Raw genomic sequence first — 18,052 nt, 5'->3', positions numbered from 1 at the left:
AGACAAACTATTAGGGGCTGGTCTGCAATATGAGGCCAGCCTACAGTATGGGGCTTTGAGTCAATCCTTTCATTGTCCATTTTGGTGAAAACGTTTGAGCCATTTGCATAGTTCCGCACCCCTTTGTTTGCAAAGAAACTTCTTTGCAGCATTTTAAAGATGGGTGATAATCGTCATGTTTAAGTTATCAAATTAGCTATAAATTCAATTCATTAAAATAATTCCTATTTAAAACAAAGAGACCCATTTCAGTTTTGAAGAACTGGAGGGGGGAAAAAGCGTAAAGAGATTTCTTTCCAGTTCCACATGGTATTAAATGGCTTATGATGTGCAGGTCATTGCAGTACGTGAGCTAGTGGGCATAACCTTATTCTTTCTGGCTTTAGAAGTCTAGGTAATAAGATTTTATTGATGTGCTAGGTGAGGTTTAGAGGTAGAAGCGCTCTTATTAGCTTAACAGATAGAGGTGGAAAAAGTAGACAAGTAGCTCTCCTTCAATCTGAAATGAAAATGAAGAATGACATGAGGCTTCCCATTGACCATTGAGTTATTCAGTAAAGGTGCAAAGGAGTAACTGCTCCTAAAATGAAACCCAAACTTTGATATGTTACAGTGTCAGGACCCAGAATAAGACTACTATGTTCTGTTCAGTGACTATCAGATACGGTGTGAAAGTGTTTGCACTCACTTACCCTTGGTGGGACAGCCATGCAGGTGTTCTCAGCTCTGTATCAGGTCCTGCAAGTTAGATGTAGTTTGTAACATGCCACAAGCTTTGGAAGGAGGTCAGCCAAGGCGCTGAAGTCTGATTACACTGTCTGCTAAGCATGGGTTGAATCCTGAAGCTGTTCAAGCCTGACAGACTTTCGGCATCAGGATAGATGCTGGCAACCACAGGGTGCACAATCAGAACACTTAGCTTTGAAGCTTAACTTATCATGCAAAGCCAGAGGATAGTGAAGGCTTGTTTCAGGAAGGAAAAGGGCTAAAAAGCAAAAAGAGCACTCCTTTGCTCTAGCTTGCTCAAAAAGCAAGCAAGTGAGGACACTAAGTGGAGAGTCACATAATAACACCTCCCTGCCTGAGACAGCAACCAGGAGGCTCATAGCAAAAAGCAATAGTGTAGGAGGTCAGGAAGCAATGCATGGACCCAGCGGTCGTTGGAGCTGCCCAGGGCCAGGCCACGTAGCAAAATGGTCACACAACTGCTCACATGTACAGCAGTAGCACCTCTGAGCTCCAGATGTGCACACACCGACGTGCTGCTCAAGTCTTATACAGGACAAAACGTGGTCCCCTGCCAAGTGGCATATGTCCTGTAACCACTGTCCGTCCCTACTCCAAGCTTGGCTTCTTCATGCTCATGCAACGCTCTCGCCAGCTCAATATTTCAGTTTGTTCAGTGAGTCACCCCAGTGTGACGTTGTAAGATATAGCATCAACTTTTACATCTCCGTGAGAAGCAGTGGGGATCACTATACTGTATGAGAGAAGAGATCTTTCAGCATCTTCCAACCGTTAGACTATATGGACTTAGGTCCTACATCAGCTGGGGGAAAAGAAGCCCCTATCGTCCACTGGTAACTGAAGAGGATAAAATGATTTTCAAAGAGGGACATAATTTAGTTGCCTTGAAAAATCTGACATCTGTATTAGATACCAGAAATCTGAAACATTAATATCATGTCTGATGGTTCTTAAATACTTGCCGAAGCATTCTACAGAAATATAAATCATCTTTTCACTTCTCCATGTTTTTTTGCCCCTTTTCGATGACTGCTGCCAGCCCCAGCTATTTTCACTGCTAGCTGTGATGAGAACTTTTCTCTGACTTGTCCTGCTGCAATAGATCTGAGACAACCCAAAACTGTTTTTACCCTACTACTTATGCAAAACTGAAGGTTTTTCTCCTCTCCCCCATACAGTTTTCCCAAGCCTATTATCATGTTTGCAAACTCTGCTAACCATTTTAAAATTAGGTTGCAAACAACAGTTTTCAGAGGGAAATTGCAGTAGCTCATAGGGCATTTGCAACAAAGCTACTAAAAATAAGAGCATGGTCTGACAGAACATTCAATTATTCATGTGTTCGTGAGTGCAGGACAAGCAGGGTCACAGACAAGAGCTGCACCAAACATGTCACCGGCACTGCTTTATCCATCTGTCCATCTCCAATACCTGTCAATACGGCATCTGCTGGATGCACTGCACCCTTCTGCTAAAGGGACACCAGAGGTTTTGTTTTGTTTTTTAAAAAAACCTACAGAAGTCCAAGGGGAAAAAATTGCCCAGGTTCTGAGAAAGCTCCTCAGCTATCAGAGATTTCATGGCAAGCTCCTCCAGGCACTCAAACTGTCGCTACCATGCCAACCTGCTCTTCGCAGGGAGAAGTCCATTAGGAGGCCAGCTCATGAAACATTTACTCTGCATTAGTGTCACATAGTGCTCATTTTTCTCTCCCAAACTATAAAAAATGCAGTGTGCCTCCCTGCCTTCAATTAAAGCAAATAGTTTTCCTTCCCTCTCCTCCACTTGAAGGTGACTACCTGCTGCTTTACCTTAACTCAAAAGGAACCTGAGCATTTAAGACAACTCAGAGTAGCAGAGTGCTTCTGTCAGGATGAACTTACTTCACAAATGGGTGGGTAGGGATCTCTGCAGCAATGAAGCAGCGGCAGAAACATGTAAGGCCCTTTGACTGAAGTTTGGCCATAGCCTGGCTCTTGTTTGCAGTGTACTTTGGAGAGGGAAGGGAAGCAGAGACATCTTCTTGTGGGCCTCTCAGGAGGGCTATTCAGCCTGGGTCCATCTTTCTTGCCCTTAAATAGATGAGGCACACGTTTGTCATTCCACATTTCCCCGCTAAACAGTGGGGGAAAGGAGGGTTAGTTGAAGGACCCAAGATCTCTACAGGGAGCTGCTAGGTGGGATGTGGCCAGGCCCTCCCCGGCCCCACTAGATTGGCAGCAGAAGCCACTGCAAACAGAAAGCAGACCTGGGATGGGGGGTTGAAAGGCTGTAGCTTACCAACCAGAGGCTAAATACTCATGCAATGAGGTGCAAGAAGAGACCCTTGATAGCAGGGTAACTTTTATGCAGATAAGGCAACTTACTTAAATTCTACTCTATGCATTCCTAGTCTAGCCAGAAGCTTCCTATTCTGCTGTCTCAGGTGCCCGTCTTTGAACAGGGAACAATATGAATTAACAACTCTGTAAAGAAGCCTCAGCTGTAGGAAATTGCCAGGTACTATGGACATGCTGAACACGGAAGCAATCCCTGTCTTGGCTATTTTGAACAAGTGCCCTGGTCAGGGACAATCTCATACTCTATGACTGTATGCTAATAAAGCAGCCCCTAGTGAGTCCTCTAACATATAATGCAACCCCTGAGAAGCGCTATCTATTGTCGGATTAAAATTTAATTGGCCTTGGATAGCTATACACTAGTTGCTTTGTTAGAGCTGTGCCACTGAACAGTCGTTCCAAAATTGTTAAAGGGAAAAGGTATGTCTGTGAAGTCCGAAGCAAAGTCATGAGCAAACTTCCCCTTGCTTCTAGAACCCAAGTGGTACTTTCATCCAGGGATGAGTTAGACTATCAAAGGAGATCCATCTTCATCCTGTTATATAGTTAAAAAGCTAAAAAATAAGTCTGGTGTGGTTCCCAGCACTCAGATTTATCCATATTTAGGAGCTGAGCATTTCTCTCCCTAATCAGTTTCTAACTGATAGTTCATTAATTGTTTGGGGCTATCAAATACTATTTTACATGCAATTTAACACTTATTCTAGCACTAGTGATCATAGTGCTATTGCAGCTCACTTAACCCTTGAACACAAACTAAAAGCAAAAAACTAAAAGCTGCAGTGCTTAGGACTGCTTGAAAAAATGTTTTTTTCTTTTCAGGTAGCCTATAAAGCCATTAAAACAGCTACAATGAAATTCCCTGAAAGCCAGGATGGTGAAACAACAGATTCAGATTACTTTAAAAAGCTGGTTTAACTCATTCAGTGGAGTTACACTCAGGATGGCCAGGCAGTGGGATGGGATGGGAGCTGAGACTCCTCAGTCAGGTTTGCTGAGGTAGAAATGAAGCAGTGATGTTTTGGGCTAAAGAATCCACAATTCAAACAGGAAAAGAAAGGAAAATTCTCTTTCATCACAAACTTCAAAATAGTTTGCAGTAGTCTCAGTGACTAGCTTATTGATTCTACCTTTTATTCTCAGAGAGAAAAAATCTTGAGGTGGCTTGCCTTAAGGAACAAAAGCCTACACTATGGCTCTCATTTGAATCTCTCTGATTATTCATTATTCGGTAGCTTGGTTCAAGGCATCTTTTCCACCATTTTATATGACTTCATTCTTAATGTTCTCCACAGTTAAGCTGTAAGGTCCTGATCTCCTAACTCAAAGCTTTGCCCATGCAACAGAACTCAAAGAAGTCTTTCTGTGATTCTTAAATGCTTTAACAACATGGGCTATGCAACCTCCAGTAAGCATCTACAAGTACAGTGTGTTCCGTACCAGCCTTCTCTGCATCCAGCCACCTTCCATGCAGCCTGGAGACAGCTTGTTCAGGTGTGCACATCAAAAATGTGGCCGAGCAGTATGCAGGGTAGACTCAAGGACATCTTCTCCTCCTTGTACTCTGCAGAATGGTCTCCAGCTCCACCAGGTCTCCACCTGCAGGTTTACCATTATCTTGCCCCTCAAACGCAGCAGGTACCCATTAGTCAGGTAAGCACGACAGTATCTTCCACCTCCTCCAAAGTCTTCCTCATCTAGTCCAAATATTAGAACGGGAGAGAGACTATGATTTTCCCACTTGACCCAAAAGGGTGACCTAGCCTGTGGACTTTCACTTGCTAATTTCAGAGCCAGAGGGAATTGTCACCTTGCTCAAGCAGAAAGAAGAGTGTAAGGGTAAGTTTTCTCATCTGTTGCTTAGACAGTGGAGACTTATTCAAAACACGTTTGGGAAAAGTTTAAAACAAGAGACTGGGTTTTGGTCCTGAGCGGGGAGAAACAGTTCAGTGCTCGTGAGAGAGGGTAGTGAAGTGACTTAAAAATGGCAGGTAGCTCCTGAAAGGTACTTGTTCCCACTATTATTCTAGGTCATCTCTGCTAACTAAGTAGATTTTAATGAAGACTGACAATACAGAATGGTTTTGTGAATGAGTTGCAAGTTTTCCTCAGTGACAGCTTCCTTACAAGAAATCCCTGTAATAGCAGCTCGAACACGTCTTCATATTCTTATGCAGTAAACAAGGTTTCACCTCCATCACCCTTATCCATTTCAAGCTTTCAGTTAGGAACTGGATCTACGTTTTTAGCCTCATACTGATTAAAGTGGGCACTTGAATGCTGTAATTGCATACTTACTCCTTTGGAAATTATAGGAGCTATCTGTAAGACTGACCTCTTGACCCCACATTACAGCAATATTGTCTAACTGGGGCTTGAATTCAAGGCCAGGCCTGTAACTGGTGAAAGCATTAGAAAGTAAAGCAACCAGAAGGGACAGTCTTCTCCAGGAAGCTGGATTTGCCTGGCTTTTAGGCTCTGACAGGTTGGAAATGACACCCCCTACACCATGTAGCTATTCCTAATCCTGGTAGCAGCCCTGAGAGTAAGCAAGTCCCAAGCCCTTATATTCAGTTTTTTAAATTTGGTAATACTGGCTGCAATTTAGAAAGAAATAAGTAGACAGAAAACTTCCTATCCAGAATTCTTTTGAAGGCGCGTTTAACCACACACGGGCAATCTTCTGAACTGGCTGTCAGCACCACAGGGCTCTTTGTGTTGCATTAAGACTAATGTGTAGCCTTACCAAGCAGGGCAAGTAGTATGGGACATGCAGCCCCAGTAATCACTTAGCTTGCATTTATTAGAGTTTAGCACCACCTAATGTGTACGTGCTTCAACTTCAAGCACTTTCCAGGGCAGGCAGAGTAGAAATTGTCTAGCTGAGAGAGCTAGAGAAAGCCCGTAGCATCAGTAAGCATTAAAATTTAATCCCTCGTCTGCTTGGCTTCTTTCTTTGTTCACTGTGATCACCTACTAGGGGAGAAGAATTTGGGAAGAGGATCAGGCAGCTCTGCTGTGCTCACACACACCTGAGAGAGTCAAGAGGCATAAAAGCCAGGAGTAGGGAGCCCAAGCACGCTGATGGCATGCACGCACGACTGTCCACAGATCAAACATACAACAGCTTATATGGCACTGATATAACAGAGGAGGCCGAGTTTGCAGGGAAAGATCATTTTTCATTAAAGTGAAAAATACAGCTGGGAAGAGTTAGCAGCCTTCTCCTGAACATTTTCATCCTGAATGCTGACATTTATAGGCTTGAACGTGACAGATGGCTACTCCAGTGATTTTGGGAGCAGCAGTTAGCAAGGGGATCTGGAAAGGCTTTCAAGACTGTTCAGAGTCTGGGATCAATGCTGTCTCCCCAAAAGACACAGGAATAAATGCTTTAGAGAGTTTTGCTGGCTTGAGATCTGAAAGTTATTTGCAGTTCTAAATTGCAGCTGCAAGCTTGTGTCGATACCTGCAACACATGCCTTTAGTGTTGGCACCCACTGCACTCCTGGCCAGAGGAGTCCCTTCACTGTCCTTCTCTTCACCTTTTAAGTGTAATTGTTCAATCCTTTACAGAGTGGACAATGCTTTGCCAGTCTTGGGACAAGCCCCCAAGCACTTCAGCATGGCTATGCTGACTCCAGCTGCAGCATGCTGGGACAGCCATTGAAAGGCCAACTCTGTTACTTTGCCTTGTACATACCTGATGTCTTTCGCATACACTTTTTTTCCCACAGTCATCATAATCCGTGGTTTTCCTCCTCTGTTTTCCAGGTCACACTCAGTTTTTCCTTCTTGGTGCATCTCAGCCATTGCTCCACTGGTGTGTTTGGAAGGAGAATGATGCCAGTGACCCACCCAGCAGGTGCTTGCATCACTTGGAGCAAGAGCTCCATCTCTAATGCTTTTTAGCCTCACACAGTGTTGAACAGGTGATGGTGCTACAAGTGAAATAACTTTTCTTTTGTCTTCTACTGGTAAAAGTTGGCACAGCTTGCTTGAATTTAGTGAGTGCTAATAAGAGATTTAGCCTGCCAGTGGAAGGAATTCAACAACCCAGTGGAAACGCTTTCAACAAGTAGTGGATAGAGTTTAGAAGCAGCTAGGTCTTATTAATCCAGGTTTAAATGGTGGGTACCACTCAGCCAGGTTTCTTTTCATGTCATATTTCTAGCACCTTTCCCTCTTCTTTTGGTAAGTACCAAAATCCTATTTAAAGAAAACTCGTTAGCCATTTAATGAATTCTCATTTGAAATTAGTGCGACTGAGAAGAAACCGCTAATAAGGCTGTGCTTGTTTTCTTAGGGTTCTTTTTCCTTAAAGTTAAACTATTTCTGCCCCCAGCCCATATCAGCTGTTTTCTATGAGATGTTTACCTTTTGAATGAATGACAACTGCTACAGGATTTGTTTGGAAATACCCAGTCATCGATATAAGAAGCAAGGAGAATTGCTCCTGAGCGTATGACCTTCCCAAGGTTGACAGCTTGACGGTCCACACTGTGTTGGAGCACAGCACTAAGTTCCAGACCTAGTTTAACATAAGTAATTCAGCTGTTTCCAACCTTTCTTTAGCCTCAAAAGAACTACGCCTGAAAAAAACCAAAGCCTCTGGTAAAACTTTGGAGAAGTCAAAAATAAATGAACCTATATATAAACTATCTTGCCCTTGCTTCCTTTTTAAGAAAATTGCTATTACAGTTAGGATACATGGACCATGAGGCTAACAATTATAACTTCAGTGAAACAAAAGATGAAAATGAGAAAGGATTCAGGTTTCTGAGACATCTAAATCCAAATCTATAGCCATATGTAGGCTATAGGGTCTACAATGCTGCACAGGCCTGCTGAGGTTCCCTACAGAGTACCTGGGGAAACACTTTAACAGACACCCACAGGAGCCAGCTCTTTACCACCCCCCTCCACTGCCAAACACTGACTTCTCAGATGTGCAAGCACCTTCTCTTACCCACAGCTCTTTCCTGCAGCTGAGCATCTACACAAAGCTTTCTCATAGAGCGCAGACAAGCCCTCCCTGTACTATAACCCATCCTTTGAGCAGTTGGTCACTTCTTATCGTTTGGCACTCAGGGCACATATGGTGCAAACAAATGTTTAGGCCTCTGGGCTGGCTAGAGGCCAGCCTTGGCTACAGAAGTCATTAGTTTCTTAATGTAGTGTATCTAAAAAACAGAGCAACTCAAAGCTTCCATCTACTACTCCCCTGTGACTCAAATGGGAAACAAAGTAGGGCAAGGTGACAGCTGCTTCTCCAAAGGACCCCGTGAGGAGCAATGCAGAGATCTGAAAATAAGGCCTTAAGGTAAAAAGCCAGCAGGATGTAAGGAAAAAGAGGAGACCGTGCCCTGTCCAGCCTCTGCTGATTTTTCAGAAACCAACAAGAAAATCCTGCATTTTTTTGTCTGATTAACAACTTGGAGGTTTCAAGCCTCGCAATGTTCAGAGACACTTACAGTTTCACCTGGGGTAGGCATCCCTCAAGGCACCAGCATGCTGCTTTCTGTTGCACAAGCCACACTGGGGAAGTGCTCGAGGCTCAGTGCCCTGCCCGCCCCACATTGCTCTTCACTCTCTGTTATTTCACAGAGTCAGGAGCCAGTGCAGCTTAGCACAGCCCAATATATGTCTGGAGCAGCTGGAGATGTAGCCCATACCTCTTATAGCTAGTCTTAAACCCCTACGATTTCCCTGTTCCACACTGTGGATACGTCAGTCAGTTTAAAAAAGCTCCTTTGGGCGCCCCGAAGCGGCCCAACTCAGCCTTATTACAACCACAAACAGGGCTCTGGGTATAGCCAGGGGGACATCTGGGATAAAGAACGGCGCTCCAAATAAGTCTACAAAGTCTCAGTCAGAGCGGGGTCATTCTAAGTCAGCTTAACAAATGGACCCTGAATAATACCCTCGAAGGCACTATCGTCCTTCGCCCACGTGTACTTGCTAGCGTGATGACCGAGTCTTAAAAGGTACTTCCGAAGAATTGCACGCTAAGGGCTTACCAGGTTGCGACTTGTAGAGTTTACGTTACTTGACAAGACCCAGTTCAGTGACCCAAACCTAAGTGACTTTTTCCCCAAAATCATTAAGTTTGGAGGCATTAGATATTTTACAGTTACATGAATATACACACACACAAAGTAACTATTAGGCAATTGCTAACATTGCAGAACAGATGGCATTGTAACAAAAGGGAACTTTCATCTTTGCTGAGTCCTAAGTCAAGTGACTTTTAGCAGGCAGCAATTAATTAATATCTGTGGAAATAATCCACTCTGTCTGAAATTATGGTTGCCTATATTCCTACATCTCTAAAAAGTTTCATCCAACCTAATGGTAGGATAATTCATGAGTTCCTCAGCCATTTAGATACTTGACAGCTCATGATTTTCAGCCAGATTCTTACAGATATTTATGTGCTTAAAAGGGCAAATCAGTTATGACTCACAGCAAGATTTTAAGCAAGTTTTCAAGTGACATCCAGAGACTAGGCCATTCTGAGATGCAGTGCTCCAGCTCTTTCAAGTCATTGGATTTTGATCACCTCCCCAAAGCATGTGAAAGCCTCCAGCACATCTCAGTCATACTGCACAGCACATAGCCCACTCCCCCAACCACTTTTGAGAGGCAGTAGCTGTGCACAGTAAATTCATTGGGTTGTTTTCTCATAACATATTCTAGAGCTAGGTTAAAAGAAACAAGTGGGAGAATTCAAGAGACTGTTGTCAATTTACAGCATGAGGATAAAATTGCCCTGAGGTAAACGTGTGTTAATATTCAGTTTTCAGACCTGACATTACAGAAGGCAAAACAACCTGCGTTAGCAGCTCTATTCCCCTCATGCTTCAGTAAGCCAGTATTCGCACTGAGATATATTCTCCAAACTAAGCAGGAAGACTGAAAGGGTAATATTTGTGGAAATGCATGCTCTAACCTGCCTGATTTTGAGGGGGGGAAGTGGGCACGAAAATCTATGCTACAACAGTGTTTGGCCGAGAAGGGAAATCCAAGAAGCAAGAGACTATCTGCAATACAGGAGCAGATGACATATGACCTGTGATGAAGAGCAATATTACCATGCAGAGAAGAACCATGGTCAGATCCAAAAACTTGTTTTCAAATACTAGAAATGATGCTGCAAAAAAGGTATAAATTTATCTGCCTGTGATGGCGGGACAAGTAGCAGCAAACTTGCACTGAAGCATGGCAGATTCCAGCCGTGCATTACACCACCAAGTTTTAGGAGAGCCTCTTCTCAGTGAAGCACCAGAACATCTGGGGTTTGGTGAAGATGAACACTGAGAAAAATATGTTGTCAAGAAAATTTCTACAAAGTTACCTTATATTTTAGAATAAGCATTCATTAGGGTAGATTAGAGTCCATGCTGTGTTTATTTTATATGACTAGTTTAGTAAATAAATAGCTACAGATTTTTTATTTTATTAAATAATTCGTCATGGTGCTGGCCATGACAATATGTCCAGTGCACCCTCCAGAAATACCAAGAGACATAACCAATGTCTGTTTAGCGGGGTTCTGGCTTTGAAGACTATACACAAGAAAAACAGCTAAAAGCATTTACCCTTAGTTCTTCAAATCCGGCTTCTGAATCAAATGTGCACTAGCTTTAAATGAACAGGTTTTTTTTTTACTCCATGGAGTAAAACTGTGGAACTGGGGCCCAAGCCTCCCCATGCAGCAGTATATATGCTCTTCTAAATAGCTCCCATCCCCATCACATCTCTGGCAGGGGATTATGTCGAAACAGCTTAGGAGACAGGAAGAATCTGGTGTATCTTAGAGGCAGCTTGTATTTGTGGACTAGTTACTCAGCTTGTTGTATTTTTTTGCAAGCAGAAACATAACCAAGTCCATTTCATTTCATTTCTAAATGGGCCTGGAACTTGTATAAAGATTATACTATAACGGCATATCTATACTTACCCTCTCCAAGTCCGACTCCATTGGCATTGCTGTTTCACCAGTTCAGCTTGCAAACCCCTGAAAGCTGGAAGGTCCTTTGGATATCTATTGAGAGAAGTCATTGCATGTCTGAAGGACATCTTCATGAGACTGAGGTGTTGGCCGCACAGGATAGGTAGTCTTGCTGCAGATGTTACTCCAATAAAGGATAACAGAGAGATAAAGCACCTAAGCAATAGGTTTCCATGTTATTTGCATGAGACTTATTCTAGTCACTGTAAAAGTTTTTTCAGAACATTTGAAAACTCTTTTTTCCAGAAAAAATATCTCAGAACATTTGTTCAGAACATTAAAAAACTAGTTCTCCCATTTAACCCAAATATGGATGAAAAATGAAAGAGTGCTAACATCAGTTCCAAGCAACAAACACCATGAGACTCTCATTCCAACTACAGAAGTGTTCTGGTGATATCAGCAATATAATGAATAACGAAGTACTACCTTTGTAAGCATTGCCAAGCTGAGAACCAATTAGTTCAGTTCACAAATTACAGCTCTCGTGTGATGTTGCATCTTTGACAGAGATACCTTTGTTCTTACACAAAAGGTGAAGCTAGTGGAAATGCAATGGTCTATTAAGCCATCCTTAGCACATGCTTGTGCAGCTCATGAAAGGAATTTCATAAAATGGTAGAAATGAGAGAAACATTAGAGAAACTTAGGAATTCGCTACAGTGGTGCTTTGAAGAAGAAGAAAAAAGATAGAGCTAACATAAGGAAAAAGGAGATAGCATAAGAAAGGGATTAACATCTCCTCACCCAGAGTGCATTAGCAGTTCTTTCTTCAGTCCGGCGTGCAGCCCTCCCTAGGATCCGCAGAGGTCTAGCTACAGGCTAGCTGCAACCAGGAACGATCCAGTGTTTGATGATTCCACGCTTGTCCATACCAGCTCCTCTAGTCCTCATGCCCTTGTCTCAGGAGAGCAGATCATGTTTGCAATGAACTTAATTCCTTCCTAAGGATAGGCTTTCTAAGACTAAGAAACCACGGTTAATGTATTTGCCTAGGACTGGGGGCCGATTTCTCACCATGTCATGTTCCCTGAGAAACCACAGAGAAGTTACTTAGATGCCTATATCTCAGTTTAGGCTCCAATAAAAACACAATCTCCTCCCTCTCCCAACACACACATGTTCTTTCCCACCCCTCCAAAGGAATGAGGCAACAAGCTTACTCCAGAAGCCAATACCTATCCAAGAGCAGGGCTACAAACTCTCTATCTTCTCTTGCACTTTAAATGCGTTCCAGACCAACTCCCTGAGAGTAAGTACCCGAAGCAAGTTTGAAATTCAAACTTCTTCCAAGACCTACAAACTCAAGTATTTGCCTTAATGAAAAGAATTTGAGTGATCTTTTGAGCAAGGATTTTTTTCTTGCATCAAAGGGAGCCTGGAATGGAAAAGAATCAAAGAGATGCTTCCCATTTACGCTACGGCTATAGATAAAACTGGAGCTGAGTTTACACTGGCACCAAATTGTACTCATCTTAGTCTCTACAAGAAAATGGGATGCAGGATTAGGATAACAACCTTTAAGAACAGGCGCAGTGAATGCAGTTCAGCCCAACTGATCTTTCAAAGAGAAGATTTTTACATTTTTCTTCAGAAACTATCAAATCAGAAGGGCTTAAAACATTAGAATAATCCTGAGGAAACTACTGCAGCAGCATGTAACGAAACAGCATTGCCTTTAGTAACAGCTCAGCAGGTTTGTGCATTGGTGGCTATAGCTGGATACTGGAAATCTCCTTTAGTTCTCTGGATTGCAACAGCCTGACCAGTAGGGAGAGAAGCCTGCCCATTGCTGCCCTAGTAGTCTGATCGAGTGGAAAGAGCGTGCCAACTGCTTTGGCACCTCACTCCCTGGCATTCTGGCTAAGGCTACCAATAACTGTTATAATTAATGTCATAGGCACGCAGAAAATGATACTGGAACAAACTAAGCATAATACTGCCTTTAGTCAAATCTTAACTAGGAAGTGGCACTTTTAATTTTGGGGTTGGAAGGCTTAACTGAAAACAGAAGTTGGCTCAGGTCTTTGCCTTTGCATAAGTGAAATTGAGTATGTCTCTCTCTTTTTCTTTTTTTTTTTTTTTGGCCTGGGCCATCACTTGTACTACCTTTAAAGACATCTGCTAGTAGAGAATATTTTCCACTGTTAATTCGGTATTCAAAACTCATCCTTCCAGTACAATGTACGTTTCTGTAGCTCAGGAAGATCAAGGGCTGAAATCCTGTATAAACCCAGGACATTTATGCAGTCATTGATATCAGTGGACCTTTCGATCTTTTTTTTTAAATGTACTTTTCACAGAATATACTTTTCAGTTTTATTCCGATTTAGTAATTTGTTTGCTTCACCTCCAGCAACAAGGTAGAACTATAGGGTGCCAGGTGCTGTATAGAGAGAAAAAAATTCCTAGTCTAAATAGTATGAAATTCAGTTCAGGTAAAGTACTGCATCTACTCTTCCCTGATCGTTGTCACAAGATCCTGGGAATCAGCAACAGAGCCTTGAGCAGAACCAGAATCCCTCGTTCCCGCTCTACCAACTGCTCTAACAAATGCTCCTTCCGCCTGAAAGTGCTATTGTCTATCAGGACTGCTGTTCTCTCATTGTTCAGCGGTGCTCATGATGGTGCATTTTGGAGTGTAAACCAGAGGATTGTTCTATGTTGAATATTAGCATATGGCTTTTGACATCTGGTCCTTTAAGAGTGATAAGCTGCCAATCAAGAGGCATATTGGTACCAGCATATTTTTATCACTATCCTTACTAATCACCAAGATTAGTCCCTGCTTGGCAATTGTGACTGACAAACACACTGAAACCATGCAAATGTCCTCATCCATATTCATTTCCATTTAAACAAATTAAATTCTTGTGTAAAATAATCCTCAAGTTCTCAAAAAAGCTATTTGTTTTTCTACTTAGGTGGCATGAGTTCAAAGACGTCCTGCTACATATGCATAATTTCTTCAGAGCAAAAATTACGGCTGTTAATAGTGTTTGAGTTTCTCTTCATAAAAATCTCTTTTAATGTCATAGACCTCTTTGGAGCCTGGACAGAAGTTTCCTTTTCCAGCTCGGGAGGGGGGAGTAGAAATGTCATCATTTTCAGAACACATCTGCTTTGTCAAGACACATTGGCACACACAGTTAGAATAACAAACATTGAACTCTAGCGAGCATTTCTAAGTCTGCATCGATAAGAACAAACAAACAAAAAAACCCGTACAAAACCAAAGCAACCAACCGTAAACTAGAAGGACTGGACAGTCCACCCAGCCTGAATCTTTTGACTTTATGGGAAGGAAATAAGTTTTTGAGAGAGTGACGTTTAGCAGCTATCAAATACACATCAGAGGAGTCTTCTCTTCAGTGGTTGTCTCTAAGAGGTGAGACAGGAGATGAACTTTAAGCAGAGATTAATCTAATGAGCCATTGTATTAAAAATAAGAAAAAATCTTCAGGCTGAACTGCATTGTTTCAGGGATTCAAAGGCAGATGAAATCGCAAAGGCAAAATAAAACTGAACGTGAAAAGAAATAAGATGGATTCAATGGAATTGCTAATTGGCATGGAAACCCTAGCCCCTCACTGGAAAAATAAATTGGCAGAGAACAAAGATTTTAAGAAAGACTTCGTGAAGACAGTTAGTCTAGAAAGGAAGAGGTGAAATGAACTAAGAGGAATGGGTATGGCTATACAGAAATAATCTATTTCAGCTTGTACTCAACATGGGGAAGTTTATCCTGTTATATCACCACTCACAAAACTGTGGTTGAAGAGGTTTGAATATCAATACAAATTAATCAAAATTATGCAGCTTGATTTGATACAGTTGGCTCCTTTCTGTGTTTTCTGGTAATCTACCGCCTCTTTTTCTGGTTTGTAGTTTTGTTCATGTTCCCCGCTTTAATGCATTCTTTGCTAATTTCCCCGAACAGGTAGCAACAGCTTGTTCTAAGGCTATCTCATTAGCTTAACTGACCACTCCCTCAGGAGGCTATTCTTCATTGGGAACCTGGGTATCAGTATTTGGCCTTACATGAAATAATTTTATTGAACAAGTTGTCTTGAAAACTCCTTTCTTTGGAATTTGATAAGAATAGATATGGCTATTCCTGAGGAATAGTGGATCATAGAATTTCAGGGTCTGTATCTTACTCTTACAATAAACTGTAGAACATCATATAGATCAAAAAAGCAACCCACATTCTTCCAAGGTGCCATACTAATGATTTTAGGGTGTTGCTGTGACCTTAGAAATATGACCACCTATGTGAGAACTGCTTGTGACGTGCATTTGCTGTCCCTTCATGTCTTTGTGTGCATAGGGAAAAGATCACATGTCATTTTGCAGGTAGCACATCAAAAGGAGATGGCGATTCAATGGACTTATATTTTCCAGCTGCCCTCCCAAGTGCATACTTTGATGTCTAATTGAGGACCAGTTTATGCTCCACTCTTCATTTTAGGTAACAGCACTAATCAAATCTCTCTGATCTTTTCTTTTTTTTTCTGCAAAACATATGGGAATTTGGTATCTTTGAAATCTCTACTCTGTCAAACAAATTCAAACAGTAGGAAAGAACGGTAGAAATACTTACATGCCTGCAAAATTTGCTTCTTGGGAAAGCCAGGATAAAGTGTTCAAGTTCAAGCCTATGGGTCAGATTATTCTCTCGTGGCCCCTCCTGAAAAACATAACACAACTTGGAAAATATGTTAGAATGCCATTAGGCACATATTTTCTGCAGTCATTAACCTCACTAAAGTCACTATCGTTTATGCAGCAAGCAGCTCTTGGTAAAGTTTTCCAGAACTTCGGACAAGACAGAGCCCGTGAGGCAGCCTTTCAGAATATCACCCCACATCCCTGAAATTGCCAATGGACCAGATAGTAGCTGCTTATTGATAACGGTAAAAAAGTTTCCTTCTACCCTTTTTCAAAAAACAGTTTCCTTCTCTCTCTCTCTCTCCCAGATCCAAATGGAAGCATCAGCTCCACAGAACAAAACTGAAACCGACCCATTTAGAGTTTCTTCTGTCTTTTGGGAGTGAGGAAGGGTGCAAGCCTTCCTTTCTGCAACCTCCACCAACTTTTTCCTTGGCAATTTGCTAATTTATCCTCAAGAGCTTTAAAAATTGTGACATTGGTGACACTTTGCAGGGTTCCTTAGTTCACTGCACTCCCCCAGGACAAATGCAGGTGTGAAGGATATATTTCTTAGCACCCATTTCATGGGCTGAGGCCCTGGGCAGGCCCCCAGGACACGGAGGGGGTGGCAGTGCAGCAGCAGCACCACAAGATGGCACAAGACACAAGTGAGTGCAGATGCCACCTCCTGTGGAGCAGCAAAAGCGAGGAGAACTGCTTGTTTCCTGCCTGTGTTTAAATTTCAAAGTTTATTAGGCTGCTGAAAGGATAAAGCTAATGAAGAAAAAAAAGAAATTTGTTTTTCTTTCCCAGACTGAGAAAGGAAGAATACTATTAGCCGGAGAGGTGGGGAGCATTTTCTGTAACAGCACACATTGGAAGTATTATGAACGGGGTTGTTCTGGATTTAAAAGTGTGAATGAAATCAAAGCGGCCTTTTGGAGGAGATTTTGTCCTCTGTTTAAAATGCAGAAGTCCTAGGAGCCTGAATTCACCCCTCTGTCCCTGTGAGCTTCTACCTGGGACAGAATTTGCTACCCAAATCAGTGGTTTGGTGATTAAGGCAGGGACATTTGATTGACAGTTGGCACTTGGACAGTCAAGCATGATACCAACCCTTATCAATCTATTTATAGGCAGATAGAGAAGAAGGCAGAGGGAGAATAGGGGTGGATTGTTATGAAAAATTAAAAGCTCTTTAAGTTAATACTCAGAAAATAATTAGCAGGATATGTCAGTCAGGATGTACAAAGTCTTTAAGTACTGGTACTTTTCATGGAGTAAGCACAAAGTTTCTCCCTGCCAGGCTTCAACTTCAGTGAGAGCCTGGACTTCTTACCTAGTTGCAGTAATTCAGCAGATTAGACTTTCTCTTTGCTTCCAGTTGTGGGTAGCTTTCCCCAGCTGGGTGATACAACACACTTCAACAACCAAAGTGACACATCACAGCCTGACAGCAGAGAAGGCAACTTTAAATTTTAGGGATATTACACACTGCCCCCATCCATCTTCTCCTCAGGCTCACGTTTCAGGAAAAAAACCCAAGCATTGCTGCCTGTCCTGAAAGTCTGGGCCTAGGTCACGTACATCACTGTAGGAGTTGAGCTCAAGCAAGTGTGTTGATCCCCCATGATACTGGGGATCACTTTACATCATGTCACAAAAGTAGATCCTTCTCATCTTGTTACAAAGTAAGGAGTCAGGACTCCTGTTTCACCCACCAGGAAGAGAGCAGTCTGTACCAGGGAGGGAGTTAAATCCATCCAACACACTAGCTGGTCCCTTTCTTTACCTGTGCTCTGCAGAAATATCTCAGACACTGAGACTTAAGTTCTCTAATCTGGGAGTTTCTTTAGATGCATGAAATAGTAAATAGTTTCTCTTCCTCTGTCCCCAGGCTAACAGGTTAATCAGGTCACAGGCTAACAGGTCACAGTAGTTTGAGGGGAGTGTTTACAGGAGAATCAGACAGAGATACCTTCCTCATGTCCTCACCATCATGGGACTTTGCATCTCATGCTTACTTCCTCTAAGAGAGGTAAGGGAGGCTCATGGCCTGTTCTTGTTTGCTCAGAGCACCTTTTCTCCTTCTCAGGTGCCTCAATTCTGCTAAAAGAGGCACCTTGCACAGGTCTGGCAGATGCCATCTCAAGATGAAAAAAAACATCCTCCCCTCCAGATTTGTTTGAGGCAGTCTTGCTTTCTTCCTATCATTAACTCGGATTTCCATCACTTCTCCAGCGAAGCAGAGTCTTTTGGCAAGTTTATCTCCCATTTTCCTGGCGGGGGGGGGGGGGGG

Source organism: Struthio camelus, chromosome 6, assembly GCF_040807025.1.
Source record: "Struthio camelus isolate bStrCam1 chromosome 6, bStrCam1.hap1, whole genome shotgun sequence".
NCBI classification, from domain to species: Eukaryota; Metazoa; Chordata; class Aves; order Struthioniformes; family Struthionidae; genus Struthio; species Struthio camelus.
The sequence above is the reverse complement of the archived record's forward strand: the minus strand, read 5'-3'. Positions refer to the sequence as shown.